Below are 27,451 nucleotides of genomic sequence, written 5' to 3' on the forward strand. Positions count from 1 at the left end.
TCAGTGGTTCTTTTGTAATCAGCTTTTGAATATGGGTAGGTTTCTGCAAAAACACCACATTTTGAGCAAAAAGCAGAGATAATTCCACTTTTCATAGAGATCCCATTCAGAGCGATCTTTAAAACAGACACGGACATGCAGGCGCTTGCCATAGGACAATACTTCCGGGTTTAAAAAGTTGCGGAAGGGCGCCACCTGGTGTATAATAGCGGTATTGCGGAAAGACGGAAAATCTAGTCATTGGCGTTTTCTCTTAATTGACGAGATATCTCGTCAATGGCGGTGAAAGAGTTAATGATATACAAAAGGTAGAAACACCAAAGTAAACGACACGAATTATCGTTTCCAACTCAAATCTCTTTTCTTTGACTGCAACAAACACACGGATTGTATGCAACAGTTTACTTCCTGGGACTGGGATGTAAACAAGACCGACATTATCATAATTCCTCCCGCTTTGACTCACAGCCTGTAAATTAACTCCTGTTAGCAACCGAATCTTTCAAACATGGTAAGGAGCGTCACATTACCGGCTGACGTCATAGGTATTCAGGCCAATCCGGGACACATCGCTTTTCAGATCGACAGTTTTGTACAAAATCGATGCATTTGAGGAAGGCAGGATATCTGGAGATACAAAAATGTACGGTATGTGGAAAATAATGTATTTTTAGCCATAAACCCCGTAAACACATTGTATTACACCAAATACACAAAAGAATGTTTTTAGCAATGAAATAGGTGCACTGTAAATGAATCAGAGCAGAACCCATTGTGAAGAGTAGATCAGGATCTTTTCCAACTCCTCCCCATTGGACCATCCATGATGGCCACTCAGCCTGTGTGGAGGCCAAAGCCATCTGTTGCTCAAGTGTTAGTAATTTCCTCACCAGGCTTGTCAGCTGGAGCTCTGGCTTGATTGGGCGATTCTGATGCTCATGGTAAACCAGCAGGATGTTACTGCACCTGGGCTCTTTCTGCAGGCAATTACCGTTTTTAGTCAATGGTGACACAAAGAGCTTAGCAACTTCCTTTGTGCTATAAGCATCATCTTTACTTGATGAGTACAGTAGCTATATGATTTACTTGTAGTGCCAACTTAAAATTGAAATTATTTGCAAGTTGTCTTTAATATTTTTTATCACTTTGTAAAATAATTATTTTTACATTGAAAATGAAACCCTGGTTGCAGAGCCAGCAATTGAACCACGAGGGCAATTGAGTCAGGACTGTCACTGGCAGAAGTGGACAGTAGTAAAGTATTTTTACTCTACTCAAGTACATTTTTCAATCTGTACTTTATCAGAGTGTTTTTCTTTGGAAAATGTTTACTTCGCTACATTCAAAAGCACTTTTATATTCTTTTTACTACATCTATACCCATAAATTCAAGTCGTTTTTATTACTTTAAAATTTTAAGTAGCCCAAATTAAAAATCTGGTACATTTTCCTGAAGTAAAATGTTAACGTTTTTGAGTAAGAAGGTACTAGATTTTTTAATGTAAATAAGTGTTTAATGATTTTTTTTAAAGTAGTGAAGTAAAACATGATCGTGGGCAGTTCCCCGGACAGCGTTAATCCATTAAGAAGAGTGGGGTAAGTTGTCATACTGTTCATAACTCCAACACTCAAAAATCAAATAGATGACGACTTCTAGAGTAAACTTTGTGTTCACAAGTGGTTAAGATCATGCTAATTTGACGTTAGCACATTTATTGGCTTGAAAAGTAAAAAAAATAGCAATTTAAATTTTTTGCAATACAACTTTGTTAGGTATGAATGTTAAAAATTATAAAATAGCACGTTTTCTCAATGACTTTGGGGCAAGTCGTCACATGATTTTCAAAATGGAAATAGTTAACCCTGGGTAACTCTAAACCCCGGGTTAATGGAATCCTGGGTTATCTCTTCCACGTTTCACACTGTTTGTACTTAACCATGGGTTAAAAAATAACCTGGGTATTCATAATCTGAGGTTTCACACTGTGCATTTCTAAACCCTAGGTCAGGTGTCTGAAACCTTGCTCCTAAACCTGTCTGTAATTATCAAGCAACCCTGATTAGCTGCTTTAGCTGTGTTTAATTAGGGTCACACATTCTAACTCTGCTTCCTATCACACGCTGTGCGTTTGTCACTGCAATACGGGGTTAACCTAGCCTGGGTTTCCCCATGCTGCCTTGCGCCCAAATTTATTCACGCTGCAAGTCTAGCATGGAATCCATGGACCTATTTTTTCACTGAAATAGGAAACCAATCACAGAACGGGGAGGTGGCAACAAGACGATGATGATGTCTATGTGACACACCGAAGCAGTTTTGTTTATCCAACACGGCAGCAGACGCAAAGTTACTTTTCAATGCAGCCTTAGTTACAGTTCTAAGTAGTTTTGAACGCAAGTTTATTAAAAAAAAGAGCAAATTTTGGCGTTAAACAATTTCATATCCAAGAAGGATGTTTGGATATGGCAAGACATGTTAGCCACTGAGTTTTATAGGACCAACCTGCTAGGCATCGTCGTTGATGAAGTCCATTTAACTCTTTCACCGCCAGCATTTAAAAAAAAAGTTGCCAGCCAGCGCCAGGGTTTTTCATGATTTTCACCAAAGTTTAATGCCTTCCAGAAAATGTTCTTCTTCAGATATATAAACATACCAAATGAAAGAACAGACCCTCTGCTTAAAAAAAAAAAAAAAAACTTGCATCCTACCTTGAGTAGTTATTTTGTAATCAGCTTTTGAATATGGGTAGGTTTCTGCAAAAACACCACATTTTGAGCAAAAAGCAGAGATAATTCCATTTTTGTGACTGACTTTTCATAGAGATCCCATTCAAAGCGATCTTCAAAACAGACACGGACATGCAGCTGCTTGCCATAGGGCAATACTTCCGTGTCCAAAAAGTTGCGGAAGGGCGCCTAGTGGACAACAGCGGCACCGCGGAAAGCCAGAAACACTCGCCATTGGCAGGGAAGCGGTTTCTCTTGATTGACGAGATATCTCGTCAATGGCGGGGAAAGAGTTAATTTTAGAAATGTTAAGTGGTATTTATTAATATCATATTGTCATTATGCCTGTACTGTGGTTGTCACAGGGCCACTAAGTTGTGTTGCTTTTCAATATTAATATACAGCTACCGGTTTAGTTGCATAGCTTTCAGCTGTGTGCATATGTACCCGATACAAGTTGTTGACGCTTGAATTGATGTCGCTCTACATACGTCATCTGGTTTAATGGAAACGACTGGCTATGAGCTACGTTCAGATGCATTTGATAGACATTCGTAGCACCCAATAAACGACTCTGGCCATTCATAAACCACACCTCAAATATGAGAAATTGAGCATGTGATTCCCAGACCACGTCTCATTCTCTATGAAACTGGTCTGGTGTTAGCCAGATAATAGGGCCACGAAGGTGAATGGGGCCACACATTTTCCAGGAGAGTTCTGAGTTCTTAAAGTTAAAAAAAAATTAGGTATTATGACGGTTAACAGCAAACCAAAGTTTCAGGACCGCTTACGCTTAATTATTTGATTGACAGGGCAGCTGCCTCGATGGTAGCCTAGCATTGTAAAGACCCGCAGCGGACAAAAAGGCAATGTGGCACGCTTCGCGTTTTTAACGTTAAAAAGGCATTCTGTGTCTTGCAACTATGCAGCCCAACACAGGAGATCACTTTTTTGATTATTAATTAATTTATTAATAAATAAACACAACATTTTTTAAAATATATTTAGCTGTCGTTGTTGAATGGTTTATACTGTACCAGCATGTTGCTCTGGAACTTCAACCAACAGATGTGCCTTGGGACAGCTACATTGGTGTGGTCTTTGATCCATCTCATAAAGCACATCAAAGCAGGGCTGAAATGAAAAGCTAACCTCGGTTCCAACCAGCAGAAAGAGAAAGAGGAATCTGACTGTTCTCTGCACTCTCATCTGTACCACACTTTTGGTTATGCACAGATGTGTAAAATACTAAAAGTACCTCAGAAAATCACACATAATGACTTTTAAAGAGTGACAGATATGCTTGTTGAATCATTGTAAGGTGCAAACAAAGGACCATTTCAGTCTCAATTTTGATTTTCATCAGGGAAACAATTTTCCTAAAGTTGATCGTGATTTGAGGGGACAGTGTCCACCCACAAATGGAAAACCATTTAGTTTATAGGTATAGCACACATGCAAAATAAAGTAGGACAGAAGGCCAACTTTGTGACTGTAAAGATGACTAAATTACATGCTCAGACTTACAGCATGCATGCTTTTCTTTGTTTTGCTTCTTTTCTGAAGTAAATGGCACTGCATGCTTAAAACAGGGGACCTTTGTATGTCAGTGTTTTTCTTTAAAATATTGTTTATGTTAAATTGAAACCAATGTCAGACAACAAGAAAGCGGATGACCGCGGACCCTCCTAAAAATGAAAATTACGTCATGCTGTGCGTTGACGGCCAAAGTATACTTTGGGCTTTAGAGACACAACCTGTTACGGCAGAGAAAGAAGATTTTTATTTATTATTTATAGGTGTTTCAACAGAAGAAATGTGTTTTGAATGTTGCGATAGATGCAGCTGACCAGAGTTTGGGAGATCATTCCGCCAGCACGGAACGGTGGAGGTGAATGAGCAGGAGAATGATTTTGTACCCACCTTGGTACCACAAGGTGTCTTTCATTTCCTGACAGCAGGGTTTAGGATAGGTGTAGATGTGCAAGAGGAATTGGAAGTACAGTATGTCAGTGCAGAGCCAGTGACCAATCTGAAAGTGGGTAGCAGTAATTTAAACTTGATGTGGGCAGCAACATGGAGAGAGATAAGGAGAGGTTTACTCAATTAGCGCCCTTACTGGCAGGCAATCCAAAGAAACTTTCACTGTTATGCATCGTGGGGTTTAATCTGCATAATAGTTTGCAATACTTTTAGTTCAGTTGGTAGGGCATTGTGCCCAGTGTAGCGCAAAAACTTTGATTTGGATCTGCCAAATGCATAAACGCAAATTAGATAATGGTGAAATGGTGCACTCTAAAACCCAACTGCTGGGTTGTTTCAACATGGTTGATTGACAATAACCCAGCAATTGGGTTTAAACAACCCAGCAGTTGGGTCATTTTTAACCCAGCAGTGTGTTCTGTCCAATAGTGTCTCAGCCCTGGATTAAAAACAACCCAGAGTGTGAGTCACCACGTAAGAAGCTCTCACATTACATTTAAACAAACACGTATTTTGGCTGGTATTGATTAGCCTGACGTTGCCATACTCAATTCTAGTCAGAATTTGAGTCTGATACCGCTCCATTGAGCTATAATTATGAGGCGTGTCTCAACCGAAAAATGCCTCTGCACTCAATTGGATAGACCTACGACCAATCAGAGCAACCGAGTGTGTAACGTATGTTGAAATTACGTCATTGCAGCCTGACCGAACTGGTAGTTATTCGCTACAATGACACTAACGTTGTGATTATACCGAGTTAGCGAATGTACATCAACACCTATTATGTTTACAACATTTCGTTTATATCACAACATGAAGTATTTACTAAGTCATAGAGTAAGACTATCTCTTACCATTTGTACGTTAGGTGAACTTCATCCACGGCGATAGCCATTACGTTTGCTTGAAAATATTGGAGCCTAGCATGTCCCTCCACTTATTTAGCAACCACGATTCCGGGCTTCCGAAAAGAAGCTGGCAACGACCGCTAATTATATCCATCTCGTCGTGCACGCTGAGTTGCATCGCCGTGATAACGTTAGCCATTTCAGTTGCGACCAACTTTTGCCGAATAGGACATCAACAAATGCCCTGCTCGCGTTTCTCTGTTCCTCTTTTAAAATCAATGCTCTGTCGATATCTTTTAGTACAGACTCAATGTCAGAATCCACACATCTGAACTCTACAGCGGCAGCCATTCAACACACGCGTTCTTTGGTGACGTGGTTCATTACGTTACTGTTGATTATCTGTCCATCATCGTATAAAGCCCGCCCTGACAATTTGATTGGTTCGACCAGCATTTGTCCTAAAATAGTAGCTCCTCAACGCAGAAACCCCAGACCCATCTTCCCGTTTACAAAATCTTGTGGGCGGGGCTAAGATGGGCTGGCACCCAGGCTAGGTATTGATAGTTAAACCATAAAAAAATATATTTTATGTAGCACCGTTCTAATAATTCAATAATAAACTATATTTTTATTATAACATGCAACACATCAGCTAGAGAATGTTTAACTTTAAACGGTTTCATCGGATGAACATGCGTTGTCCCGGTTACGCGCCTAATTTGAACTATTGGTCTATATTTATCTATTTTCTGGCTAGTGGCTAAACTGGTCTCTAAAACAAATACCTTGACGAGAATAATATGTTTTGGTTTGCTAAAGACGAAGAAAGATGGCGAGCATGGATCACAACTGTGCGGACAGCCAGGCAAGAATTTAAGGACCTGTAGCTAACATTATATACATTAATTTAACACAAAAATGTTCAGTGTAAAAGTTGATATGTGTTAGATATAATATAGCCTGACGTGGTCATACTCAATTCTAGTCAGAATTTGAGTCTGATACCGCTCCATTGGGCTATGATTATGGGGCGTGTCTCAACCGAAAAATGCCTCTGCACTCAATTGGATAGACCTACGACCAATCAGAGCTACGAAGTGTGTGACGTATGTTGATATGGCGTCTTTTGCAGCCTGACTGAACCGCTAGTTATTCCTCTACAATGACACTTACATTGTGAATATTCTAAGTCTGAGTTAGCGTCGTGCACGCCGAGTTGCATCCCATTTCAGTTGCTTCTTTAACTTGGTCCTCCATAAGTGCGACCAAAGGAGAAACAACAATGGCTGATCAGATCATGAGTATATCAGGACACGGCGCGTTTGTCCACATCGAAGGCTTCTGTATCTGGATGTGTGATCGGATCCCGTGCGGGGAGACGCGCTGAATGAATAGCTGTCAATCAAAATGGGTACAGCTGTCTTTAGCCACATGATTAAGGGTTGTCGTGCTAACCGCAATCCTGTATTGTACAGTGCTACTGAGAAGCCAACAGCAGAGAATAACTAGCATGATGTTCACATTTTAAGCGTTATATTTTTTAGCTTTAAATGCCTTATCTTTAAAAGCCTTATCTTATCTGCAGGTCCGCAACGCGGATGGATTTTTCAGCCGGTGTAACTTTACCTGAACTTGACTTTCACCCGCATGCTTTTCATCAACAACAAAATCCGTGTAAAAAATGACCGACTCCACTGTTTTATTCTGCCTTAATAATGGGCTTTTGGCTCTGCCTGAACTTATATGTATATTTATATTTCTATTTTAACCATAAACTGTTGTTAGTTATGTTTCCTGGTCATTTTAATCTTATTTAATTAAAAGTGCTAACATTTTCCTAAATTTCCTGTTCATAGTGCGTAAGAAGTAATGCAATTTACAAACACATATAAGAAACTTTGCATCGAACCAACACTAAATAAAGTATTTGGTTAATGTTTTTATGGTTTGTATGTGTTTTAAAGTAATTTAAAATGTGTTAAATAAGACAGAAACAGCCGATTGACCAGAAAGAAGCGCAACATTCATGTTGATATGTCGCCATAGAAACTCAAACATTATAACGATCCTGAATTCTGCCATTAAATATTGAATCTCTCTATGAATAGTTGTAACATATTAAACATATGCCTGAATAAGTTAAATACAGTCAGCAGTGTTAAAATGCTTTTGGATATCGATTTATTAAGATACTTTCAAGCTTAGCTAGCATTGCGCCACAAATATGAATTTGTGCGTCTCTCACCTGCGCTCCATGACCTAACGTCCTTTATTTTTGACAGCTGTCAGTGAGAAGAGATGATAGTGGGCGGGGTTTTGTGTGACGTTGACCTGTAAATGCAGATACGATGGCTGGATTGCGTTTACATTACACTGAGATCCGATCGCAAAACGTCCTTGACTACCTTTGCATCAGGACACACAGATCGAATAACATTCCGATCACAAACGCGTTTACACTTGTCTTTTCAATGTGTATGTGGACAACATCCAGATACAGGTCGCATGTTAATGCCAAGTGTAAACGCAGCCAATGACAATAGGGTTTTCATGTCCCGACTTCATAGCAGCCATCGAAGTTAGCTGATAAATGAAACGTTTGCCGAATCTCGTAGGAAGGACGGCAAAAACATCTTTTCGATCAACGAATGCCTTGATCGCGTTTCTCTGTTGCTCTGTCGATATCTTTAAGAACAGACTCAATGTCAGAATCCACACATCTGAATTCTACAGCGGCAGCCTATTTCGTTGTAAACAGATTCAACACACGCTCTCTTTGATGACGTGGTTGATTACGTTACTGTTGATCATCTGTCCATCATCGTATAAAGCCCGCCCTAACAATTTGATTGGTCCGACCAGCTTTGGGTCTAGCATAAAAGCTCCTCAATGGAGAAACCCCAGACCGATCTTCCCGTCCTCAATATGTTGTGGGTGGGGCTAAGATCGGCTGGCACCCATGCTAGATATAATATATAAATAAAGGTAATTTACTTGTCATTTATTTCCCTTGTTATTAATAATAAACTACTGTAAAAGGACTGTTATTGTGTGGAAGTCTAACTAAAGCCGTTTGTTTATGTTGTTGGTGCTAAAACCATCTATATGTCGTAATAAATGTTTGCACAAACAGCATATGGGGTCATTTTTTGAAAAGAAGACATTTTAGAGGTGAAATGAATCATTTCTGCTCCATTATTGTGGCCACATGAAACTGAAAAGAATAGTGGAGGCAATGTTGTTGTTGCCTGGGTTGTGTCGAATGTGAATGCACTACAATGTTTAAACATTTTTGGAAAAAAAAACAGCTTGTGCATGGTTTGCTTACAGTTGTCTCTGTATTTTTGAAAAAACACATGAAAGGTGTTTTAACATCAATATATTGATGTACCTTTTACCTTTACAAAAATGCCTAGAAGCACAGGAAATTCTCAGTGTTTTCAGTGCACTTCTATTGTTTCAGGTATTAGTGTTTGCTGTGATCTCTTGCAGTCTCTCACCTTCCCATCATCTCAGCCATCAGAGCAATCTCTTTCCCCCCGCTCTCACTCCCGTGTCAGCCAATGAAAGACTGCACTGCAAAGTGTATCCTTATCTAAGCCAAGAGTGGATGGAAAGGAGAGGAAGAGAACGTGACGTACGGAAGCAGATAGAGACTTGAACAGATTCTGAGATATTTAGAAAGAATTGGATTATCATATTGCTCCAAAGAAGTGAAGAAAAATGCAAGATTTCAAACTGAGGTAAGCACCATAACTAAACATAGTCTATTTTAGTTTTGTATAAAAAGTATTCTGCTTACTAGCTTAACAAAAACAAAGAGAACCAAAGATATATTAATGATGTATTACTTTCACTGTAGTATCCTTGGCATGTATAAAAAGACTATATGTGTTTGTTTTTTTTTAAGACTAAAAATCACCTTATGGGCATGTTTTTAAACTCTTACAGTACAACTTGTGAGCCAGATAATACAGTGGTTTGTAATAATAATTGAACCACTCACTTTAAGAGATAATGTTGTTGATGGTGATTGTACAAAATGCTATTATGTGACTACTGACCCATATAATGCTCTTATAGAGTTCTGTAACTTCTGTAAGTTTCTTTTAAACTCACATCATAAATCTCAATTTGTTGTATTGAGTTAAAAAAAATGTTTGCCTGTGACCCATACAACCCACAGGTTTAAACATATCCTGAGTGTTTTATCAATCTGTCTTTTATATTTGGAGCATGACAGTATAACTTGTTATGGAATAGAAATGATTGAGTTTGATCTAAGATTTATGAAGTTTGCCATCTCTGTTTTTCCCTCCACCTTGTAAATTAATCTGTGGCAGTATTCACCTAGTTTACTGGGTTCTTTGTTTTTGTGTTATGACAAGCCTTCAGCTTTTGCTGTAGGGGGATTTGTTTTCCTATCTAATATATATGGCATTGTTTGGGTTAGGCATATAGGTTATTACAGGTAGCCCTGTCCCAAAGTCACATTATTGAGCCAGAGAGTAATGGTTATGAGTGAACTGCTCAGTCAAATACATCAATGATTTTATAGTGGCACAGTGTCTTAGTGTTATGAGTTAAACCCATATTATGAAAACTGTATTTGCCCTTTGGAATTACCGTGGGGTTGGAGAAAGTATTTTGACATAAAATAAAATGTCATGTGCCTTATTAAAGAGATGTAAATAGGTAACACCAGAGATAATAAAGCTTGAAAGAGTGAAAAAATTGAACTTAAAATTTGGAATATACCATGATCTGAGGCCCACGTTCTACCTTTTTTTTTCCCAACAAAGTAACCCAAATACAAACAACTTATAGAGTTTTTAATGATTATTTGAAGAGCTTTTTAAAGTACTTGTCTATAGATAAAGGGGGTGATTTTTCTTTGTGGCTTTTGCATTATCCTCTGTGCATTTAACTACAGCACCGAGCTCAAAAGTAATGGACCTTTTGGCTTTTAGACATAACTAGAAAAACACTCACAGAATAAGTTGTAGCTGGAGTATCAGTCATTCTTCTAATGTATCAGTCATTTTTGCAACCTTACAACTAAATAAAGTACTGTGTGTGTTTTTGTGTGTGCGTGTGTGTGTGTGAGAGAGTGTATGTGTACGTGCGTGCATGAATGTGTGTGTGTGTGTGTACCTGGTAATTGTCACCTAGATAGGAATACCAGTATTTTGAGGTCCCCATGAGGAAACAAGTGTATAAATCAAACAGAATGATGTTTATTGAAAATGCTTTACGTCTATGGAATGTGCCCACAAAACATGGAAACCAGTGTGTGTGTGTGCGTGTGTTCGTGTGCGTGTGTGTGTGTGTGTGTGCGTGCAAAAATGTATAGGGCTAAATGTTCAGGCCTTGAATGTTGCAAAATGCTTAAAGGGCTAGTTCGGCCAAAAATTATATTAAACTCTTGATTTACTCACCCCGAAGTCGTCCAAGATGCATATGTCCATCATTTTTCAGACGAACACATTTTCAGTTATTTTAGAAAATCTTATATCTTATATAAGTCTTATATCTTCCAGCTGCTAAACAGTAAAGTTACGGGGTCCAGCTCCTTCAAGTCCAAAAAAATGTGCATATATCCTTCCCCAAAGAAATCCAAATGACTCCAGCATGATAAATAAAGGTCTTCTGAGGGTAATCCATGTGGTGTTGTTGTAGAAATATCCATATTTAAAACTTTATAAACAAAAATAAAATAAAAATAATGTTTCCAGTAGTGCCGCCATCTTAGACTCCTCTGTATTCAGGAGAGAGTATCAGCGTAATGTACACACTTGTCTTAGTGACGTATGACAAATGCAGAGGGTGGGGGCACATAGCAAAACAGCGTGGATTACCCTCAGAAGGCCTTTAATTATCATCGTGGAGTCGTTTGGATTTATTTTGTGATGGATGGATGCTAATTTTTTTGACTTGAAGGATGTGGACCCCATAACTTCACATTTGATTAACTGAAAGATCTAAAACATTTTCTAAAATAACTGAAAATGTGTTCATCTGAAAAATTATAGACATATGCATTTCGGACAGCTTCGGGGTGACTAAATCATGGGTTTAATATAATTTTGCCCGAACTATCCCTTTAAATTTTTGCATTGCATCTAATTTGACTTTATTTATTTATTTTATTTTATTTAAGGTATTTTAGTGAATTTAGGTACACTCTAAAAAAGTTATTTAAAGGGTTATTCTAACTCATAGTTGGGTCAAATATGAACAAACCCAATCGTTGGGTTATTTCAACTAAAATGATGTGTTGTTTCAACTCAAATGTTGTTATTTAAAACCCAACTGTTTGGTTTGCCTATATTTGACCCAACTATGGGTAAAAACAACGTAAACATTTTTAAAGTGTACGTTTATTTTTTTTTGCTAAACTAACTTTTATATATATTTTTTGAAACATTGAACTTCTATTTAGTGACGTCAAAACTTTCCTTTGTTCCTACTAATAAAGGACAATTAAGGCAAACCCTACAAGATTAAAGCTGCTGATTCAACTATTCAGATCACTTGACATTCAACACAGCATGATTAGATTATTCAGATTATTCATCAGGAGATGTGGCTGCCTCGACGATCGATTAAAAGCAATGATGATGGATCACTTCTCCTGGCTGCTTCCCTCACCTGAGTGCTTTAGTGAATAAAAAGTTGTTACAAGAGACTTTTTATGTATTTACTTTACATCGAATTGACCAATCCAGTGCACAAAAATGAAAAAGTAGCAAATGAGGCAGAGATGGAAGTTCTTGGCTATTTGCATAAACTACAGGAAGTAACAACGTGTTTGCTGGTAAACTGAGACGACATAAAGTAAAGCACTTTACAGGCATCCTGTGATAAAGAGCTATGTGGCTACCTTTAATCAGTTCTTTCTCCCAAATGGTTCTACAACTAAACCACCACTAGGCTGATTTCAAGCTTGACAGATTTCAATTTATTTCTTTGATGGATTCCTTTCGTGCCCACAGCAGGAGCAACACATGTCTATGCCTTATAGAAGCTTCTCGAAAATGGGTGGGATTTGTTTCAAAGGAAGGGGCGTGACACTAGCAGTCCAAATGCATGTAACTGTCTACTTTTTCGGGAAAACAAACAGTGAACAGTGCATTGGGTAGCACCTTATTTTACAGTACCTGTACTTACCTTGTACATATATGGTAAATATCATATACATACCATGTACAGTATATACAATTTATAAGTACATTAGTGTTTCTCGTTAGTTACAGTATACATACACTATATGTGATGGTCATTAACATACACTGGCCTGTATGTACTATACTTACCATATACATACAATTTGTAAGTAGAGTAGTGTTTGTTATTAGTTATCATATATGTACACTATGAGTACATGTTATTAACCCACACTTGCCTGTAAGTACTAAATACTTAAATTGTACATTATTATGGTTGTGTTTCGTGTTAGTTACAGTATACCTACACTATAAGTATGTATCTGGTATTACCCAGTACTTACCTAGAGTTACATAATAACTACCAAGTATGTACCACTGGTAAGTACAGTAATGATACCATTTAATTACAATGTAGATACTCAAAAGAACCACACATTTGTCTGTAAGTACAACATATAGGGCTGTGCCGGTGTCAGAATTGGTGATGACGGTTATGACCTGAGTCAAATGTGACGGTTCGTCACATAACCGACTGGGGGGGGGGGGTTGCTTGTTTAAATGTTCGTGGATTGACGCAAAGTGTCATTTTACCATAAAATCATGAATGTGATGCCAAGTGTGTTTTAAACAGTAATGACTTTGAGCAATTTAACAGAAAGCAATTAAATATTTAAAAAACACACTGTTGACAGAAGACTGCGCTGTCACTCTCTGTCCAGCATAAATTCATCCTTTATTTATCATCTATCTTAATAATCTTCAGAGAAACAGATTTGTGCATTGGCCTTTTTATGTCTATAATTGTGTTTATATCTGTTATTACACGGACCAGAACAGCATGAAAACAATGTGAATTAAAAAGCGTTTTGAAGAGGTTTTGCTCATAAATGCATGTAAAATAAAGTAATGTGAACTTGAGATTGTTATACTGTTGTTAAACTGCACAGTATGCGCTGCAAACGCAGCCGGTGTAAAGCACAATGGCCTTGCGCGGCAAACACTCTCTGCATACGCGCTGCTCAGTGCTCAAACCAGCATTTGAATAAACTAAACACTGATTAGCTACTTGCTCTACGTTTATTTACAATTAACAGCAAGACAACTAGCAGTGAATGTGCTTTCAGGAGAGTTAGTAGATTAACATGGGAGGATTTGAACTTGAAAAGCGGGGCGGAGCCTTTCCGCGGTTAAAACATCTTATGATCGTTCATGTTTATTTGATTCTATAAATTAAATAGAAGGAAGAGATGATTTGAAAGGTGAGACTTTGTGTTATATGTTTAATCTCAAAAGTAACCAAAAAGTGCCCGTGTCTCTCCTGTATGTCAGCGCGTTGTCAGTGTCTGCTCCGCTCTGTATTTTTCATTGCGTGACGTGATAACATAGTGGGGCGTGTAACACAGACTGGTGACAATGGTTTTTAATTAGTATTTAAACATTCTTTATGATATATATTTTTTTTATATTTTAATAACACGGTTTTGTCGGTTATAGAGTTCTAATGACGTTGTTCAACTATAACCGTCGGTCTCACGGTTATATAATACAACCCTATATCACGCAAATACGTGACTATTTCACGTATGGACCAACGTGAAAATGTCACGTTTTGCCGGTTTTGAACGTGAGCATGTCACGTTTTCTGTTTGTGTCACTTTCACGTTTTGGTTACTCAACTTTTTTGTCCTATTTTCAAACCATTTTCGCTTCGGTTTAGGGTTAGATTTGGTGCTTGTGTTATATGTCACTTTAAGTATTTGTCACTTTAAGTATTGGTTTATAAAAAAAAAGATACAAGACTTATTCTTTTATATTTCTAAACTTTAACCAATTGTCGCCTGACGTTGGGGTTAGAGTTTGTTTAGGTAAGGATGTCATTTTATGTAAATCTAACCCTAAACCGAAGCGACAATGGTAAGAAATTAGGACAAAGAAGTTGAGTAACCAAAACGTGAAAGTGACACAAACAGAAAACGTGACATGCTCACGTTCAAAACCGGCAAAACGTGAGATTTTCACGTTGGTCCATACGTGAAATAGTCACGTATTTGCGTGATATTGGGTTGTATAATAACCGTCACACCCCTAACAACACATTTACCATACTGTATATGTACAAGGTAAGTACACGTACTGTAAAATAAAGTGCTACTGTGCATTGTACACAACACTGAGAATGTTTAGGCTTAGAAGAATGAACTTAATCTAAAAGGCAGTGAATTTGAAATGGCAAAATGAACTTGTTACTCTGATCACAGCTCTGATACACTCGCTAGTCTCATCTGATTTTCTAGTTAGTTTTTATGAAAGAGCCCATCAATTTAAATTGGTTTTCATGGGAGTGTGATGCTATGAAATAGATCAATTTACACAATGAACATGAGCTCTGCTATGTTTCAAAGATTTTCTCTTGTAGTTTTTCCTTAATTGGCAATGTGTTTGTTTAAATGTCACTTTCACTCCAATAATTTGAACTTGGCATGAAACCATTACTTCTCTTCAAAAATATGCCAGACATCACATCATTTTCCAAATCTTTTCTATAATAATTTCTGATTTAGTCATTTAGACTGAATTTTGTAGCAAGTTGTGGTATCACTTTGTTTTGATGGTTCACTTTGACATTCTGTTGACTATAAGGAACATTGCACCCACATGTAAACTAACTCTTATTAGAGTAATGACGTAGCGTCTGAGATTGCAGGGTATGCATATAGACCTGGGCAGAATGCGACCACTTCCAAGTAATGATGTCATGCGCTTCAACGGTTCACATCTCGAGTGAGCAATGTTGCACGAGTTACTCACTATCAGACGTGCTAGACAGTCACTTTAACTCGAAACAAACCAATATTCAGAGCTCTTGTACTGAACATCCCTGTTTTGAAGAGTACATACTTTCAACATGAGTTAGCTGGTGTGCTGATACTAGATGAGTTGGTTGAAATATACGTTTTCTAAAAACAAATAAAACGGTTTGGAAATACGCATTGTACAACTAGCTTGCATTTTTATTAAAGGTCACGTACCACACACAATTTCTTCTCATATTAATCTTGGGTACCTATAGATTAGTATTGCATCCTTCACATCTTCGTATGTTTATCAGATTTATAGAAAACAGATACAGCTGTACCGCTTTTTCCCCAAAACAGACAAGCTCCTGAAGGGGTACCGTCATGAGCGGAGCAAGTCACGACCATACACAAAATATATCATTGCATTATCCCTTGCCTGCAAAACACATTTGAAGCAGTTTTACTTACCAAATGCGGTTCCGACTCATGACCAGGTCTTTTATCATTTTATCATTCATTCTTATAGTTCATGGAACAAACATAACTTCTGGTAAACACCACAAACAATCAATAACAATAGAGTCATTTAAGAGTAGTTTACGTAACCGTAACAATGCACGTGTGTCCCATGAAACCGTCTATACAATCTCCAAATCCAGCATCGAACTGAGCTGTTTTTTTATAAAACATTCATTAACAAAATGTTGGGAACAAACAAACACACCTGCAACTTTGTTGCTGCCCCAGAAAAACAAACTGGATCTACGGTTCCTGTTGCTGGGTACTTTGGGAACCCTAACAAATTTTTTTTCGTCGTATACGCTTGCCATATATCCAAAAGTTGCTATTTTACTGACAAATGTTGAGAGGGCATTGTTGTTGCGCAAAAGTACATTAACAAATTGCAGGCGCGAACCTCTCCAAGTGTGCCTTGGCACAAAACTGGACGAACACTCGATACTCGTTGTGCTATTTATGAATTTCTTGCCAAGAGAGTGTAGACACACTAAAACGTCTGCATTGCAATTGCAAATGTCTCTCATTCAAAATATACATGTGTGCACCCAGATTGAAGAATGTCTCAGTGCTCGTGCTCTCTATGAAAATGCCCCTCATTGCACTTGTTGTTTGGGGCCCGTTTTTATTTTTATTATAATTATTTGCATATGGGCCCAGGGTTGACTGCTATGCCACTGCATTAGAGTATTAGTAGATTGTCTACTGTAATATTTCCCCAAACAGACATTCTACTAACTTGGCAACTACATGTCACCTTAGTCTCCTAGCCTCCTATCCTTACAGTCTACCAATACTCTAATGAAAGTTTGTTGACATGTTGATGCAGTGCTACTTACAGTCAACAGAATGCGAAATGGAAACCATTAAAATAAAGTGTAACTCAAGTTGGTTCTGGCATATCAGTAACAGCCTTAATACATGGGACATTACTGAGGCACCAATTTTGTATTCCAACAGTTTACCAGAGTAGCGATTTATTTTAATGATTTTTAATGATATTGGGACTCGGTTTCCAACTTATTGTCAGATATTAATTTTAATATTGTCCAAAAATACAACCTGATCTCACTGTAATTATTACATATTATTTTAAAAATGTATCAATTTGTACGAAGTTAATAGTGCAAAAATGTACAATTATCATAACAAACAATACCGAAACCCCGCCCCTAACCCCAACATCACAGGGGCAAAGGCAAATTCGAGATGTATCCTACTGTATTTGACTTCCTTTCTTCAGTTGAACACAAACAATGTTTTTGTATTAACAGTGCATGCATTTCCTGGAAATCAAACCTAAAATTAACTTTGCCATTTTGTTGCGCTCTACTTTTTGAGCTTAAAAAAAACTTATTTTTTTTTCATTATATTGGTACATATTGTATTTGTTTGTACAAGAACATATAAACACTTTATTCAAAATATAATAGGAAAATCAGCTTGTCTCATTTTCTGTCTTACAGGGAAAAAAAACTTGAGAGAAATGACAGTTAAGTGTTGACACAACTCATGTTTTTGCAGTCACTTCTCGGCACATTTATCAAATAATGCACTCTTGCTGCACTGCCACAGTGATGCAGAAGACAAGGAACAGTGTGCCAGACCAAATGAATGTCACTCACCGCTGTACATAAACAGCCCAAGGAAAGCAAATCCATCAGGATAATGACATCACAGTCCCTGCACTCTCTACCGTAGAGTTTTGAGTTAGTACACCCCCCAAAAACTAGAATAGAATAACGATAATAAATGAAAATGCCCTTTCTCGCAGGCCTTTAAAGTTTACCTATTCACCTGAGGGTCATTTACACACAATGGGTTTCTGACTTTAGCCCATGGTTGGAATCTGATATGATGTTCACTGCGACCTTGTGTAATACAGCGAATGCCACGTGAAAGCAGTCAGATTTTTTTAATGCTGTTCAGTATTTTCAAATTCGCATTGGAGCTTGACCTTGTTAGAAACTTTAACAGATTATATACAGGCTGCAATGGCCCTGGTTAAGTTGTATTCCCTTTAGGTTTACGGGCCTAATTAAGCCTACCCGAATTATAAAAGTAAATTAAACAAACATATGAACAGTTTTGATAAATTTTTCTCTCGGGTGAGTAGTTTGTTTATACATAGCCAAATGATTGCTTTAAAGGAACAGTTTACCCAAATATGAAAATATGAAAATGAATAAATGACTCACCTTTATGCTATCACAAATGTATTTCCTTTAGCTGAACAAATAATTTTATATTAAAATCCCACTACAATGAAGTAATCCATGCAACAGTGTGTTAATATGTTAAAACAAAACAATATGTTTGTGAGAGAAAACAATGATTATAATATTTTTTTAATGATTTTTTGATCAATAAATATTCTGAGCACATTTAGCATTTAGAAACATACAGATCACTGAGGTAAATGCAAATACATGTAAAATGTAAATATTGTTAGAAGTAAAAATCATATAACTGGCCTAGTTAGTTAACTTTAGCCCAAACTGTTATAAAAATCCAGTTAAAATATTTGCTTGTGATTTACTATTTTGTACATATATTTCGTCGCTGTCCGATGAAAACCATGTATGTCCATTTTGCCGATTTTTTTTTTCTACGGAATGTCCAGGTTCATTTCTGTACACAGTATGCCTCACATATCTAAATGGCCAATGAAAAGTTGTGAAATTATGTCATCTGATTTTCACGTAAATCCATTTGGTGTCAAAGCTGTCAATCACGCCGCGTATCTCCAGCCCTGTGGAAGCATCTCGCCAGTCTCGTGAAGTTTCATCAAAGCTCAGCACTGGATAGCCGAATAAACATAGCCTGGTGAGACAATGATTTTCCTTCATCGAGGTAAACGTTTCCCACTGACGCCAGACGTACGTTTAGGAGTGACAAAATTCCGGTAGGACTGTGCAAACTGTGGAAATCTTTCTAGCATTACCATGTCAGTGTATTGATTCATTGTCCCTTCATAGTTTGCAAGAGTCATTTAATGAATGTATAATTAATATAACATAAACTAAGCGTATTTAATAAACTAAGACGTAGGCTATTTAATAAACTGAGCGTATTCATCTGTCAATATGAAACGCGACTTGGCCATTCTAATTAATGATCGGAAGAACGCGTATCAACCACCGTTACTGTAAAATATGCACGGTCAAATATGGATTATATCATTACACTGGCAAGAATATGGTTACATGTAAATATGCCGTACCAAGTATGACAACGCTACATTCAACTGCTTTTGAAATACAGTGTTTTTTCACTTCCTGAAAAGTAACCGTTTTGACATACGTGAGTTTCATCGGGCAGCAACAATTTATTCTACAAGATATGAAGAACATTCTGTGAAAATATTTCCATAATATCTTTAATATTGAATTAAGTAAGGTCATATCAAAATTGAGATCAATAAAATTAATTCCTGAAATCAAACTTTAAAGGGATATGTCAGACAAATTTAAAAATTAACCCATTATTTACTCACCCTCAAGCCATTCGAAATACATATGTTTATCATCTTTCAGACTTAAAACAAATTTGCAGTTATTTTAGTAAATGTTCTTGCTCTTCTTAGCTTTATAACTACAGCTGGGCGATTTGGCAAAAAAAATTAATCTAGATAATTTTTTTTAGAATATTTAATTAATTCACAATTTGATTTTCAATTTTTTTCTAGCCAACTTTGAACTACTACACTAATGCAATAACATTCTAATAATCTAATCCAAGTGCACTAAATGATAGTTATCAACATGATATAAATATAAAATGAATTCACGTTTTTAAAATATCTATGCAGAAATTAGATTTTTATAATGTTTTGTTCTACTGTATTTGATTGGAGTTTAATTTCACAGTCATAAGCTCCTGTTACATGTTAATAACATTTTCCTATGATTCAAATAAATCATCATTATTAGTTAGCGAATTATAATGTACTTTATATTTCAAATCACACTGTTCACCTTGTCAACGAGGACATTGCAAGCTTTTTGTATACTATTTACTATATTATTTGCTCAGACCATTGCATATTATTCAGTCGAGCACTCTCTGTGCAGACACACCGCAGAATCTGCACTGAAATAGAGTGTTTTATATGCTATAATTCAGCAGGTACAACTGCAACGTGAGGTTTAGGTCATGGTTTCAGTCATCTGTACTTTGGTTTGATGCTTTTGAAGAATAAAGCTGAGGGACAGAGCATGAACGCGGGAGGAAGAGCGAGAACGTGCACGAAGAGGGATAACGCGGCTCTCTTACTTCTTCCACAGTGTACACTGAGCAAAAGCGCATAAAATAATATAACCCAATTGGTTTTGGAAATTTTGCCTAGGCGGCTGCTGTTTCATTTGCAGGAAAACCCTCCTGTGTAATCAGATGATGTCTGCACTTTCACTTTGACTGTAACAAACATCCATTCAAAATCTCGATTCCCTGATTTAAATCAAGTTAAAATTGCATCAAATTCGAAATTAATCGAAAAAATTTGGCAGCTCTATTTATAATGATAGAATCAGGATCAGGGAACAACTTTTGAATTTAAACTCCCCAAAAAGTGAATTCATCCATCACTTAAGTAATCCACACGGCACCAAGGGGTTAATAAAGGTCTTTTCCGAGTAATCAATACAATTTTGTAGGAAAAAGTGTTCGTTGCCATAGGTACGTTGCGCCATGACTCTCATGCATTGCATGAGTCCAAGATGGCGTCATTACCAGAATCTAATTATTTCCAAGAATGCCCCTAATCTCAAAATTAGACTGGATTTCACAGAGAGGGTCACAAAAAATTACACCCTTGCCAAACTACCCACCACAACAGAGGTTCAGTAGTTACTAAAGCAAGTCATTATTTTCTTCCTGCTGCTGTTTGAACAACTGAGAGATGTTTTCTAGCCTCTAGCAGCAGGTCTAGGTGGTTGTAGGGTCAGAAGCTCCCCTCATAAGCAGGAGGCTAAAGGCTGGACGAGACTTAATGAGCTGTCGCGTTCAACTGCCCGACATCCTCCAGGCCTGCACATGCTTTTTGTCTCTCTCTTCCCCCCCCTCTCTCTCTCTCTCTCTCTCTTTCTATCTCTCTTCTTTCTCTGACCTTCTACTGTCAGCAGACTTGGTCTTAGAATCAATTCATCCTACACAGGAAGGGATTGGAGAAGTGGGACAAGATGAAACTGGGTGTTGAATAACTGTCAAGCTTCACTTTAAAATAACCCTGCAGCACCCCACATGCAATGTATTGAAATTTCCTACATGAAGAGCTTTCGGACATATTCAAAATCTGAAAAGAAAAAGTACTTGAAATTGTTTTTCAAAGCAGGGAAATAGAATCGAAAGTTATTTTGTTGCACTCTTTACCAGGATAGCTGAGTTCAAGACTTTATGATGGCTACAGATGACCCTAAACAGATCATGCAATCTATAAAAAATGCACGAACGCCCCTCAGATTGAGTTTACTACGCACCCTTTAGCTATGTGATGCTGGATAAACACCAGATGAGATGTGTCCCATACAGTATCACTAGGGTGACCCAGCTTGCTTTTACCACAAAACCGTTATTCGCTTTAAGTACTTTAAGTTGGCGTATGTGTGTTTATAAGCACACGTTTGAACTATTCACTCACACATGTACGTATTTTTGGATCTGATTTAGGAACGAATTGTGATAGACCACCTGTTCGTGGTATTGTATTATCATATCATAAAAGTAAAAAAGGGAATGTGCATTTTATGGGCTAATGTCAATTTTATCTTGGTGACACAGGTGTGAGGATATCTAAATTTAATTGTTTCAAGTTTCAAATATGAATAATGTTGCAGTGGCATTTGGAAAATTGCTATGCCGAGCTCCTAGGGCTAAATTAACCCCAGGAGGATAGACGGCATTCCTGCAGGTGCTGATTAAACCCAATCAAAGAACGATTAAAAACAAATAAATTAAATGAAATTGGTTATGCCACTCATATAAAGCTTCTTTTCAAGCACCTATTGTATGTATTTCTATTTAATTTTCTGTAAATAAATTTTCTAATATTGGTGTCATAAAATAAGACATTATAGAGTTAGTTAAAAATGCTGGGATGTCGCAGTCTTTAATGAGGTGCACAGGCTTAGAGATCTATGGCTCTCTGCATCCCATGGGGGGCTGTAAATGGGCGTTTACTTTGGAAAAGTTTTAATGAAGCTTTAAAACTATTTTCACAGAAATCGATATTATATTGTCTGACCAAAAATATAAATGAATAGACACTGAGTAAATGTATAGGTCAAGGCATGTTGTGCAGGGATTCATTTCTGTAAATATAAAAGAAAATGTGAGGAGCCTTTTACTAGTGTCAAGTAAAATGTTTTTATTTTAAATATTGATAGTAGATATTAGTTTAAATATTAGTTGGTATGTATGTTTTATTTTTTGCAGTTATGTTTTTAGAGTTTTTACAGTAAGGGTGAGCAGGACACAAACTAACGCGGGGTTAATTGTATCGAGCTACTTTACATATTTACAGTATACAGGGCCGAGCAATCTGTGCTTTTGGTCTTTTTCTCTTACTATCATAAGATGATCTCTTGTGAATTTGTAATAGTTTTGATGTGGTTTGGTTAGGATAATGATTAAAGAGTTTTGGAGGCATACAACTTAAATAATTAATTTATTTATTTATTATTTTTTAAATTATTGAGTTGGGTGTGTAAGTCACCAAATCTAACCTTATATTATTTTAATCACTGTCTTGTTATCTAAAACATAACACCTTAACACCATTTTGAAACATGTGAGCAACTCCTAGTAATTGATAGCTGGGATTGAAAACATTTTTACACAGCGGGGGTTAGTTATAACACAGTGTTACAATTAAGCCTCAGGTATACAGTGATAATGAAATTAAAACAATGTAAATACTTTTCATCAAAATGGTAACTGTTATATCAGGGGAAATATCTGACAGATTTTTTTTTTTGTTTCAATTGTGCAGCTCTTTCAAAAAAATCTATTTCTATGCTTTGCTGCATAACACATGGTTAGATGAAGGATCATGGATGAATGTGTGGATATCTATCTATTATTGGCAGATATATAAACAATATCCACCCTTAGTATATAAGGGCTGGGTTTCCCAATAACGATTGAACTTAGCACTTAAGAGCGCTTTCTACGAGCTACTTAACGAACATTCGTTGTTCATTTACGTGCGTTTCCCAAAGATGCACGTTAAAACGTTCATTCGCAGTTGGGTTTTAAGTGCTACTTACGAGTCGCTATCCATTTGTCAAGTGCTGAAATGTCACCAATAGAATGACTCGAATTTGTAGCAGAAGCTTGTTTAGGCTTATGATCATCAGCCGATGTGCACTAATATTTTTAATAATATATTTTCATTATTGTTCAATGACTTTTTAAATGTTTTAATAATTTATTAAATATTCTTTTCCGTATTTAGTTAGGACTCTTCCCACTGCGAAATGCCTTCTGCGTTTCTATTATAGTTTCTATTATTATTATTATTTTATGTTTATTTATTATTATGGATTATTGCATTGTACCGTAAATATTTATTTGGTTTCTTTGATTAGATGCCATTTCTATTCAAAACAATGTTAAGATGAATTATAGCAACAATCGGTATGAACCATTTATCAATTTGCTATACCAACTTTTACCAAAATACAAAAAACTTTTACCAACTTGTACAAAATACGTTTTCCTTCTTTATTAATTTATGTTTAGTCATTTAAATTTGATTTCTCATTTGAATTTTAAATATATTATATATTTAATATAAAATAAACAAAGAAGAACCCAATAAATAAATAAACATTTAAAACATTACATTATCGTCATTGCAGGAGTGCAATTTGTCCTGCAGGTGACCTTGTAACTCTGTTGTCTTACTATGAACTTATGAATGAACGATTACTCCAGAGCACTCGTAGATCTACGATGATTTTCAAGTGCAACTTAAGTTACGAAGCTTTTGGGAAACAGCCCGTAATTCTAAGATGATTCGTACGATCGTTTTTACGATCTACTTAGCCTTATGATGCTTTTGGGAAACCCGGCCCTGTTTGTTACAATTCACCCCACCTATGAGGTAAGTTGTAACGTTTGATTGTGTAATAAAACGTTTGATTGTGTAATAAAATGATTAAACTAACTTAAATATTTTTGAATGATAGAGCCAAAAAGCTTTAGGTTGTCTGTCCCCTACATTTTGCATACTACATTTATCTTCAATGAACATGGCAACCCCACACTGCACTGCTGTGAGATCTGTGAAAAAATAAACTAAAAAATGAATCCAATACAGACAAAACCAAGATCAATGCTGAGCTTATTTTTATTCAAAATTTTATTTACAGTATCATTAAATAAATGCCACCTCCGCCACAATAAGATAATGCTATTGACCGAATACTCCCGATATGTATTGTACATCCATCAAATACTGTAACCAATCCTCCAACCTCAGGACATTTAGAAATACCACTTTGTTGGCAGAATTTGTTTAACACAATGTCGATTTTTCAGCAAAGTCCTCAAAGTGCATAAAAAGAATATGAAACGACCATGGATCACAATCAAACTTGGGTCCCACGTGATGACTTAGACCTAAATACAACCCAAATGTGGCAGCTAGGTGTACATGCAATATATTATTTTTCATGTTGATTTCTGACTTTTATTATGTGCAATACTTTTACTAGTTGCATCTTTAGTCATTTTCCAACTGTGTATTATGTCTCCAAAAAAAGTGTTTTTCTTAATTTTTTTAATGGAGCGTATGTGCACTTTTGTTTTGCAGGGAAAGTAAATAAGGCATTCTGGATACTAATGAATAACCTTTTCATCGCCATTAAAGTGAAAGTACTGAGCCTAAACATAAGAACCTGATAGCAAATGCTAATTTACAAGAAAACATGCTAGAAGCATTTAGACGGTTTTGCATCAGAACTCTTCAAATATTGTTTCATATTCAGTAGTTATACAACATAGTAATTATGTGAGACTTGAAGAGTGTGTCACATGAGTGACTGATCACAAAGTTGCTGCCTCTAAAGAGGATTTCAAATCTTAAATGTCTTATACAAGGTTCTAGTTCAGTTGGCATGCTGTCAGTGTAGACAGAAGCCCATGTGGGCTGCATTAAATGAGTCAACTCCCCAGGTTTTCAGAGCCTCCATAACCTTTAATAAAAATGGAAAGGGACTGAGTAGAAGCTGATATAAGGATCTTTGTTTTGACCAGGCTAAGCATTAAGTGTCTCAAAACCTTATAAGCTCCCTAGCAAAATCTTTTGTGCATCATAGATGAGCATCTGATCTGACAAAAGAATGCACTCTAATTGTGGATTAAATAGGGAATCTTATAAAAGACAACAAGACGACATGAACCCTTTATTATTATGGCAAGCCCATGATCCGTTGCATACAAGAAAAAATATAAGTTGCCCCAAATGACGAAATATACACTATACATTTAAATTATGTATGTAAAAATGTACTCAACCATCTAGTGTAAACATTTTAGAAGGGTGGTGTCATCCCAAAATGGAACACTTAATGTATTTTCTTTTTTTTGTTAGCAAGTATATGCAGTTTCCCAGACAATGATGTGAAATCAAACTAATAAAGTCAATGTCAATCAATTTGTTCCTTATATTTTAGATGTCAGTGCATCATTCTGATAATTTCCAATGTTAATACACTAATCCCACTTTACACTTCAAAATGCTGCTGCCAAGTGATTTGGGATGCACCTATTGTTTAAAAAATACTGTATTTTCAGAACTAGGTATATTGGTAGGAACAGTTTCAAGCATTGACTCGTACTTACACATTAGCATTACAATCAAACAAAAGCATTAGTCAGGACTCTTATGTGAATTGTGTCTCATAAAAGTGACTAATAGCAAAATTGCTGCCTCTAAAGAGCATCACAAATCAGTGACTTATGCGAGGTTCCAGTTCAGTTGGCATGCTGTCTGTGTAGACAGAAGCCCATGTGGGCAGCAGAAAATGAGTCAACTCCCTAGGTTTTCAGGGCCTGTATAACTGTCAACAAAAATAGAAAGAGCTTCAATGTTTCAATGGAGAAGGAGCTGATTTAGAGATCTAAGTTAGGCCTAGGCATAAGGTGATGAGTAGCACTACATTTTGAAATGTCCAGAAGTCCCTGTAGAAATGTCCTTTGTGTTTGTAAAAATTGGAGAGGGAAAGATTTGTAAAGAAAGGTTGCTTGTTATAAGCATCAAAATTACACAAAAAAATAATAGAAGAAATGATAAAAGAACCATGCAGCTTATTGGATGTAGATAATCATTGTCATGTAAAGCGAACCTGTCTAATAAATAGTAAATATATATTCAATATTTTGAATATACAGTGGGGAAAAAAGCATTTCAGACATCAGCATTTTTATCAGTAAGGGGATTTGTGGGCTATTGACGAAAAATTTCCACCAGATGTAGCCATCAATCCAATATTGAATTCATACAAAGAAATCAGAACATTTAAGTATACAAGTTGAGTCATAATAAATAAAGTGAAATGACACTGGGAATAAGTATTGAACACATGAAGGGCACAAGGTGCAAAATGGCATAGAAAGCCAGGAGATCACCTGAAATCTGTCAGTATTGAGGAAGAAACCCTGCCTCTAGTGCTGGGTATTAATTCGATGACGATAATTTTACAGATAAAATGATAACGACAGTTTGATGAGTGATCGATAATGTTTACGCACTGTGCGTAATGTTGCGCAAGCACTTCCGGATGCAGCACGCGCTCTTGGTTTACAATCAGAGTGTTAGTTACGTTAGACTTGAAGGAGTGGAGTAAGATGAGGCAAGTTATTAATTTATTAGTAGAGCCCTGTGATTTTTGCGATGCGGATAACGCGGACGGAGACACATTTTCCTATTGTGTAATAGTGGACGCGTAAACAGGGTTTGTCAAAGCCCGAAACAGCAGAAAATGTATCCTGGATTTTTCTGGGATCGTTAGATTTTTTGTTCATTCACACTGCCATGATTTGCTGGCATTTGCAAGGTCCCGGAAAGACACGTGACCTGTTTAAAGTCCTGCACTATATTCTACGCAGCGTCTGAAGTTTGCATATTATTTATTATTTCTCTCTCCAGAAACCACTCGCGTGCATTTTTGTTTATGATAAGACTATAAAGGAGCGCGTGACCCGCCGTTCTATGATCTCAGCTTCAGAGTGGATATTTGACGAGCTCCCTGATCTCTGCTTAAATACAGTTTTCAGACATTTCTTAACATGATTGTTAATATGCATTTAAAACCCCCGTTTTGAGGAGCTGAACCATATATCTTGTTGGGATGACGCGCAGGCATTTTTGTTTATTACAAGCTCAAATGAGCATGTG

At 36.7% G+C, this 27,451-nt stretch overlaps 1 protein-coding gene across 1 annotated transcript in view; it reads left to right on the forward strand.

Moving 5' to 3' along the window:
* The first annotated feature begins 9,198 nt into the window (after nt 1–9,198).
* The window catches only part of cdh6 (cadherin 6), a 208,701-nt gene continuing 190,448 nt past the window's right edge, over nt 9,199–27,451 (forward strand). The window contains exon 1 of the mRNA XM_055202074.2: nt 9,199–9,310. The gene's annotated coding sequence lies outside the window, so the exon portion shown is untranslated. The remainder of the gene's footprint in view (nt 9,311–27,451) is intronic.

The sequence above is a fragment of the Misgurnus anguillicaudatus genome, chromosome 2 (genome assembly GCF_027580225.2).
Source record: "Misgurnus anguillicaudatus chromosome 2, ASM2758022v2, whole genome shotgun sequence".
Taxonomy (NCBI): Eukaryota; Metazoa; Chordata; class Actinopteri; order Cypriniformes; family Cobitidae; genus Misgurnus; species Misgurnus anguillicaudatus.